The sequence below is a fragment of the Salmo salar genome, chromosome ssa20 (assembly GCF_905237065.1).
Source record: "Salmo salar chromosome ssa20, Ssal_v3.1, whole genome shotgun sequence".
Classification (NCBI taxonomy): domain Eukaryota; kingdom Metazoa; phylum Chordata; class Actinopteri; order Salmoniformes; family Salmonidae; genus Salmo; species Salmo salar.
This window is the reverse complement of record NC_059461.1, coordinates 8,821,009-8,830,002: the sequence shown is the minus strand read 5'-3', so window position 1 is coordinate 8,830,002 and position 8,994 is coordinate 8,821,009. Positions and strand designations below refer to the sequence as shown.

At 45.7% G+C, this 8,994-nt stretch overlaps 1 protein-coding gene across 1 annotated transcript in view; it reads left to right on the top strand.

Annotated features, from left to right (window-relative positions):
* The first annotated feature begins 751 nt into the window (after positions 1–751).
* The window catches only part of LOC106580155 (rho-related BTB domain-containing protein 2), a 95,430-nt gene continuing 87,187 nt past the window's right edge, over positions 752–8,994 (top strand). Inside the window, exons 1-2 of the mRNA XM_014160896.2 lie at positions 752–1,068; positions 1,877–1,995. The gene's annotated coding sequence lies outside the window, so the exon portion shown is untranslated. The remainder of the gene's footprint in view (positions 1,069–1,876; positions 1,996–8,994) is intronic.

Here is an 8,994-nt window from a genome sequence, read left to right as displayed (position 1 = left end):
CACACACACACACACACACACACACACACACACACACACGGGTTGAGCAAGGAAGAGAGATAAATAATACTCAGGATGCATACTAGGCCAAATGTATTTATCCTGAGGTAAAGAATATGACAGAGATGGTGTGAATTTGATTGATTAAGCATAGTCACTATAAAGATGTCATCAAGTCCGGCAATAGGCATAGTTGGTAGGCTATAGCTTGAGCATTTAGATCAGGTTTAATTCACCTCTCTCTCCAACAACCAACCACAAATACAACATGGCATGACTGTATTACTACCATCCCTAAAAATGGGAGTCGTTGTACCAAAGAAAGGAATGCAGGCGACAAGCTTAGGTCCGCATATTATGCCCATAGAAACGCATTGGGTTTATTCTGGACAGATTTTGGCTAGTGAGCCTGCTCGCTGCGCCTCTTCCTCTCTGCTGAAACTAGCGAGCGAAACATTGCTCCTCTGTCTTACTATATGTAGCCCATCTATGTGATGCTGTCTGGACAGAAATAGTATGGCATGCCACAGGCTACTCTTTTTGTCCAGACAGCATCAGATACATAGTCTACACATGCTGAGACAGAGGGGCGCTGTTTCGCTCGCTCGGATGCTTTAACTGAGATTTATGCGTCTTTCTGTCCGCGCGCGTCTCGGTCAAATAACGGATAAATATTTAATTTCTAAGGGCGAGCCAGACCCATAACGCCGGACCAGACAGCCAGTTGTTGGTTGGAGCACGTCTCTAGAGTCAACGGATGGGCGAGTATTAACCCTGCTGTATAATTCACTGCGGCCAGCAGATCAAACAAACGGCTAAAACTAACGAGTCACCCAGAAAAACGAATCATGACTCTCGAGTCAGTAGAAAGAGTCGTTCAAAAAGAACCAATCGTTCGGGAACTGGCGCCAGGCTGTCGTCACCGTCACGGCTCTCGTTGATAGGCACGGGCGTTTTGTCGCTGGCTGGGCTGGAGCGAAACTGGGTTCATCTACAGTATGTGGCAACAGAGAGCGAGAGACAGGACGGCGAGACCACAGAGACTCCAGGAAACTTCGGGCCAATTTGGTGAGGATGCATGGCAGTCTTGCAACGCATGCACTATCGCGTTGAATGGGGTGTGATTGGACAAGGGATGCGTTGAAACAAGGACTTGGAGATGTACTTTTTTTTTGGTCTCAAAATTAGCTTACATCATTGACAAATAAACACTGGTATAGCCTTTATTTAGGTTAAAGCAATGCACGTTGTGGATACCACGTTTGCTTTCGTCATAGGCTTAATTGCAATCACATTTTGCGCGTATTAGATATATTTGGATGAACGTTGTCAAGGCCCAGGACCTGGTTAGAATAGCTAAGAGGCGAAAAAGAATATCCGCTAAACTATATGTAGTCTACAGCGTTGTCTAGGTAGAGGCAAGAGAAGGAATTAGACAAGGAAAGTCGGGCGCAAGCTTCTGCAAAGCCCCTGTTTAGGTTTGAAAGAAACAAAAGGAAAGTGGAAAGACTCGCATCAGCACCAGTGAACACCCAGACAGAGAGACAGACGGAAAACAGCCAGACTGAGTTGATAGCCCTGATAGCGACTGTTATTGGATGACACTTTCATCATTTTAAGACTATATCCGGAAAATACAAGATTGTCTGCACTTTTTGCAATATACAATAGGCTCCATGTAATTACATTCCTTCCGGCGTCTGTAAAGTCTGGAGTATTTCAGAGCGTAGTGGTCTCAACAAAACCACTCTAAAAGGCATCTAAAAACAGAGGTCAAGTCTCAGGAAAACTTGCCAGTAGAAATGAAGTGTTCACAAATGTCGTATCATACAGGAATGTAGCTTACTGAATAGTTATTGTGTGTTGTGCCTTGCAGCTAAATGGAAAGAGAAATAGACGAGCGCTGTCCAAAATAACTTAAATAAAGGGAAAGCGAGGATTGTGAAGTGGACAACGCAGAACACTAAAGATTCCAGAGGCGAATGACCATTGAAGGTAAGCACCTAGTTGAGTGCCATAATTACAGAATTTAGCCTAGGTCTTATCACAATAATAAACAATGCACCAAAAACGAAACAGAAGTAACTGACCACACTTGCATTGGATTGCATAACCGTTTAAGCATGTTGAATACGCCTATATTTTGCTGTTACTTGCAACTTACCTTAGGCTATTACATGAATAATTAAACACAACTTTTTTTATTTTGTTTTGTGTACCAATTAGCGAGGCCTACTTTATAATTATTCACCACTGTATGACACTATCTATGATATGTGGGTCCTTTAACATTTTTTTTTGTACCCCAAATTTTAAATGATGGCAAAAATACACTTTCTGTCAACCAGACAGAACGTAGGCCTAAATGCTTTAAATTCCCCCAAATAAAAATGTCACAATTGTAAAATGTGATATTTCAACATATACATTTGTGTATGTTTTTCATGTTTTGATCAGATATTTTTTTTAATAAATGTTATCCATAGCCACCTGTTATGAACATTTGTCTGTTATTCATTCAAAGTGTTGTGTTTCTGTTACACTCAGAGGCTGAGAAACTGACGATTGAGCTAATCTGACATACCAGTGCGACCTAAGATGGCCACTGATATCGGCGATATAGGCGATATGGGCACCGGTGCCATCAGACTTTTAGCTCTGTCTTTGGAACTCTATGGGCTATCTACTCAGTTCCAATTGCATCTGAAAGATGAGACTCTCGTCTTGGTATACTGACATTGACTGGGAGCTAAATATGTATTTGAATTATATATATATATATATATATACACTGCTCAAAAAAATAAAGGGAACACTTAAACAACACAATGTAACTCCAAGTCAATCACACTTCTGTGAAATCAAACTGTCCACTTAGGAAGCAACACTGATTGACAATAAATTTCACATGCTGTTGTGCAAATGGAATAGACAACAAGTGGAAATTATAGGCAATTAGCAAGACACCCCCAATAAAGGAGTGGTTCTGCAGGTGGGGACCACAGACCACTTCTCAGTTCCTATGCTTCCTGGCTGATGTTTTGGTCACTTTTGAATGCTGGCGGTGCTTTCACTCTTGTGGTAGCATGAGACGGAGTCTACAACCCACACAAGTGGCTTAGGTAGTGCAGCTCATCCAGGATGGCACATCAATGCGAGCTGTGGCAAGAAGGTTTGCTGTGTCTGTCAGCGTAGTGTCCAGAGCATGGAGGCGCTACCAGGAGACAGGCCAGTACATCAGGAGACGTGGAGGAGGCCGTAGGAGGGCAACAACCCAGCAGCAGGACTGCTACCTCCGCCTTTGTGCAAGGAGGAGCAGGAGAAGCACTGCCAGAGCCCTGCAAAATGACCTCCAGCAGGCCACAAATGTGCATGTGTCTGCTCAAACGGTCAGAAACAGACTCCATGAGGGTGGTATGAGGGCCCGACGTCCACAGGTGGGGGTTGTGCTTACAGCCCAACACCGTGCAGGACGTTTGGCATTTGCCAGAGAACACCAAGATTGGCAAATTCGCCACTGGCGCCCTGTGCTCTTCACAGATGAAAGCAGGTTCACACAGAGCACATGTGACAGACGTGACAGAGTCTGGAGACGCCGTGGAGAACGTTCTGCTGCCTGCAACATCCTCCAGCATGACCGGTTTGGCGGTGGGTCAGTCATGGTGTGGGGTGGCATTTCTTTGGGGGGCCGCACAGCCCTCCATGTGCTCGCCAGAGGTAGCCTGACTGCCATTAGGTACCGAGATGAGATCCTCAGACCCCTTGTGAGACCATATGCTGGTGCGGTTGGCCCTGGGTTCCTCCTAATGCAAGACAATGCTAGACCTCATGTGGCTGGAGTGTGTCAGCAGTTCCTGCAAGAGGAAGGCATTGATGCTATGGACTGGCCCGCCCGTTCCCCAGACCTGAATCCAATTGAACACATCTGGGACATCATGTTTCGCTCCATCCACCAACGCCACATTGCACCACAGACTGTCCAGGAGTTGGCGGATGCTTTAGTCCAGGTCTGGGAGGAGATCCCTCAGGAGACCATCCGCCACCTCATCAGGAGCATGCCCAGGCGTTGAAGGGAGGTCATACAGGCACGTGGAGGCCACACACACTACAGAGCCTCATTTTGACTTGTTTTAAGGACATTACATCAAAGTTGGATCAGCCTGTAGTGTGGTTTTCCACTTTAATTTTGAGTGTGACTCCAAATCCAGACCTCCATGGGTTGATAAATTGGATTTCCATTGATTATTTTTGTGTGATTTTGTTGTCAGCACATTCAACTATGTAAAGAAAAAAGTATTTAATAAGATTATTTCTTTCATTCAGATCTAGGATGTGTTGTTTAAGTGTTCCCTTTATTTTTTTGAGCAGTATATATATATGTATATATATACTATATATAGTAATATATATATATATATATATGTATTATATATATATATATATTTTATTTTTTTTGTTATAGTGGCTGCCAAGCCCCCAAGGGGCCAAATCTGGGATAGTTCCATATTTATGTTTTCTGATTTTTTTTGTTGTCAACAACTTGTTGCTTGACATAGTCCTAAAGTTTCAGAAGGATCAAAAAAAAGTTTTTAGAAATTGACATTTATGACCACTTGGTCAAATATTTAGGAGCATGTGTGACCAAAATATCTCTCTCTCTCTCTCTCTCTCTCTCTCTCTCTCTCTCTCTCCCACCCTGTCTCTCTCCCTGTCTCTCTCTCCCTGTCTCCCTGTCTGACTTTCCACTTCATGAGATGTGAATGGTGGGATGTTCAGATAGTGTTGACATCAGTTCCTCTGCTCTGTTTTTGTATCAGCTGTGGAATTTGAACCTCTCTTCCTTGGGTGAGGCCTTTCCTGCTCTGTGGAATATGTTAGTCTCCTGAGGGGGCTGGGAGTGTGTATTGATAAATGGGGCTTCCCAGTGGGGTTGATCACCAAACATTCCAGGCTGCTGGATGGAGGGTTAGCGGGCCAGCTCTGCACAGATGGGAACCATATAAGACGCTGTTTCTCTGTGTGTTGAGCAATAGCATGCACACACACACATTCAGACACACACACCCAACGACCCCCACCACTGTTCAACTCTGCATACCCCGACCAATGCATGGGGCAGGAGAACCCAGGGGAGGGCTGTGTGTGTGTGTGTGTGTGTGTGTGTGTGTGTGTGTGTGTGTGTGTGTGTGTGTGTGTGTGTGTGTGTGTGTGTGTGTGTGTGTGTGTGTGTATTCTACTCTCTATCAAGGGACAGAGAGCTGCCAAAAGCAAGGGATGTTTCATAACAGTCTGATTCAGTCTTGGAAAGATACTTGCATGACAAAGGAACACACACACAAAGACTGCATAGTGCACACATGTGGAAACTCTCTCACACATACATACCCCTTGTCACCTTGGCAATCAAACACTCACAGAGAGACTCACAAAGATATGCCAAATCAAAGTTAGTTCTTCTCTCTAAACCACATGATGTTTGTCTCTCTGCTGCAGTAATGTCGTCTCAGAGAGAGGGAGAGAATGAGAGAAGGCGGGGGAAGAGAGGCAGGTGGTTGTGAGAGAGAGGGATTGCAGTCATACAGTTTCTGTTCTATCCTTTCTCTCTTTTTTGGCTGCCACCCGGTTTTGTTTTTTAAACAGGGTGTCCGTGTGCAAAGAATGTGTGCGCGGCATGTGTGTGTATGTGTGTGTGTGTTTGTATGGTAGCAGAGAGGAGAGCTGGAGCCGGGACAGTGTCTGCCCAGAGAGGAAAGAAGGAGCACAGATCCTAAGGAAGAGGGAAAGGACATGTTTGGGTTTCTGGGGTAACATGGCCAGGGGAACAACAGAGAACAGAGAGTAACACACAACCAGACACTGAGACAAGAGGGCTAGATATTGGAAAAGCCTTTGTTTTGCCAATACAGTATATTGTGGGAGTTGGGAGTCAGGCACTAGGTCAGTGACAACACCTTGTGCAAAAACAGAAAATCCAATGCTGTGCATAACAGACAGACAGACAGACAGACAGACAGACAGACAGACAGACAGACAGACAGACAGACAGACAGACAGACAGACAGACAGACAGACAGACAGACAGACAGACAGACTACTAGGCTAATCGACTTTCCATGTCTCTTACAGTAATAGGCTGCTAGCTTTCTAGTTCTTTCCAGCGTCCTCTGCTCTTCAGGGCGAATCCTAACGTCCACTTAAGTAGAATTCTCACTCAGTCTCCCATTGATATTAATGCATGACCAAGTGAAAATTCTTAGGAAGACTTCAGTGGAAGTTTGGATTAGCCCCTTAAAAAGTAGGGCCTCTTTGGGGTCCATTGGACATCTGAATTTCATTATTCAGGACACTCAGTTACTTTGTATGTTTCAGAGGTCTGAGGCTACTGCAGCTGCTACTACACAACTTTGTGCGTAGTTATGTAATAACACATCTACAAAACATTGCCTTTCCAATACATACATCTTTTTTGATTTGCATATTTTATTGTAGTAAAAACAAATATACCGTTTAATACTATACATTCATATATTTACACACACACTTATCAAATTAATGTACTGTATATCATGCATGAAAGCTTACATTCATGTTAATCACATACAGTTGAAGTCGGAAGTTTACATACACTTAGGTTGAAGTCATTAAAACTTGTTTTTCAACCACTCCACAAATTTCTTGTTGACAAACTATAGTTTTGGCAAGTCGGTTAGGACATCTACTTTGTGTGTGACACAAGTCATTTTTCCAACAATTGTTTACACACAGATTATTTCACTTCACTCACTGTATCACAATTCCAGTGGGTCAGAAGTTTACATACACTAAGTTGACTGTGCCTTTAAACAGCTTGGAATACATAACATAGAAATACATAACATATAACTAAACCAAAACCCCGAAACACACTAAACAAACACCCCCTGCCACGCCCTGACCACACTACAATAACAAACAACCCCTTTTACTGGTCAGGACGTGACAGTACCCCCCCCCCCTCCCCAAAGGTGCAGACCCCGGATGCACCGAAACACAAACCCCCACAAAAATAACCCCAAACTAAAGGGAGGGAAGGGAGGGTGGCCACTTGTGCAAACACCCCCCCTTCCCCAATACTCCCCCCTACGGAGGTGGCTCTGGTTCCGGCCCTAGTCCCCAAACTAACCTGCCCACCCCCGCAATAGATTCTGGGTTGCTGACTGTCTCTGTAGGCTCTAGGCTGCAGGGCGACTCTGGCTGCGCCGGATTGGCGGGCAACGCTGAGGACCTAGTGCTCACAGCAGGCACTGGCTGTACCGGGTTATGGAGGCGCACTGGAGGATGAGTGCGGGGAGCAGGAACAGGACGTACTGGACTGGCCTGGCGCACTGGAAGCCTGATGCGTGGGGCTGGCACTGGAGGTACCAGACTAGTGACACACACCACAGGGCTAGTGCGAGGAGCAGGAACAGGACGTACTGGACTGGGCTGGCGCACTGGAGGCCTGATGCGTGGAACTGGCTTAGGAGGCGCCAGACTAGTGACACGCACCACAGGGCTAGTGCGAGGAGTAGGAACAGGACGTACTGGACTGGTCTGACGCACTGGAGGCCTGGTCCGTGGAACTGGCTCAGGAGGCGCCAGACTAGTGACACGCACCACAGGGCTAGTGCGAGGAGCAGGAACAGGGTAAACTGGACCCTGGAGATGCACTGGAGGTCTGGAACATACGGTCTGCACAACCCTTCCTGGCTGAGTGCTCAACATAGCTTGGCCATACTGAGGAGCTTTCACCAATTGCACCGGCCTTTGAATACGTCTGGGCAATATAGTGCGCATTTCCGCATAGCTCGGTGCTTTCTCGATCCGTCGCTCCCCGTAATAAGCACGAGGAGTTGGTTCAGGCCTATTGCCTGACTTACTCCAACTCCCCGTGTGCCCCCCCCCCCAATTCTTTTTTGGGGGTGCCTCCTCACCTCCTGAAATGGACGATATAGTGCCTCGTACCTCCGACACCTTTGCTGCCTCCAGCTCCTCCTTTGGGCGCTGGTACTCCCCAACCTGGTGCCATGGTCCTGCCCCATCCAGGATCTCCTCCCAAGTCCACGACTCTAAGTCGCTCCTCTGTTGCTCCCTCTTCCACTGCTTGGTCCTTTCTTGGTGTGTGGTTCTGTCATAATCTTTGTCTTCTGATGAGGAGAAATCATCGGACCAATACGCAGCGTGGTAAGTGTCCATACTTATACTTTTTTTTTTCGTGAACACTAAACAAAACAAGAAAACGAACGACAGTCCTGTAAGGTGCTCACACTATACAAAGGAAACAACCACCCACAAGACAAAAACCCCTACTTTAATATGGTCTCTAATCAGAAGCAACGTGATTCAGCTGCCTCCAATTAGAGACCAATCCCAAACAATTACCACATAGAAATAGAATACTAGAATATCAAACATAGAAATACATAACATAGAACAAAACCAAAACCGCGAAACACAGTAAACAAACACCCCCTGCCACGCCCTGACCACAATACAATAACAAACAACCCCTTTTACTGCTCAGGACGTGACAATATCCACAGTAAAACGAGTCCTATACCGACATAACCTGAAAGGCCGCTCAGCAAGGAAGAAGCCACTGCTCCAAAACCGCCATAAAAAAGCCAGACTACGGTTTGCAACTGCACATGGGACAAATATTTTACTTTTTGGAGAAATGTCCTCTGGTCTGATGAAACAAAAATAGAACTGTTTGGCCATAAGGTCCATCATTATGTTTGGAGGAAAAAGGGGGAGGCTTGCAAGCCGAGGAACACCATCCAAACCATGAAGCACAGGGGTGGCAGCATCATGTTGTGGGGGTGCTTTGCTGCAGGAGGGACTGGCGCACTTCACAAAATAAATGGCATCATGAGGCATGAGAATTATGTGGATATATTGAAGCAACACATCAAGACATCAGTCAGGAAGTTAAAGCTTGGTTGCAAATGGGTCTTCCAAATGGACAATGACCCC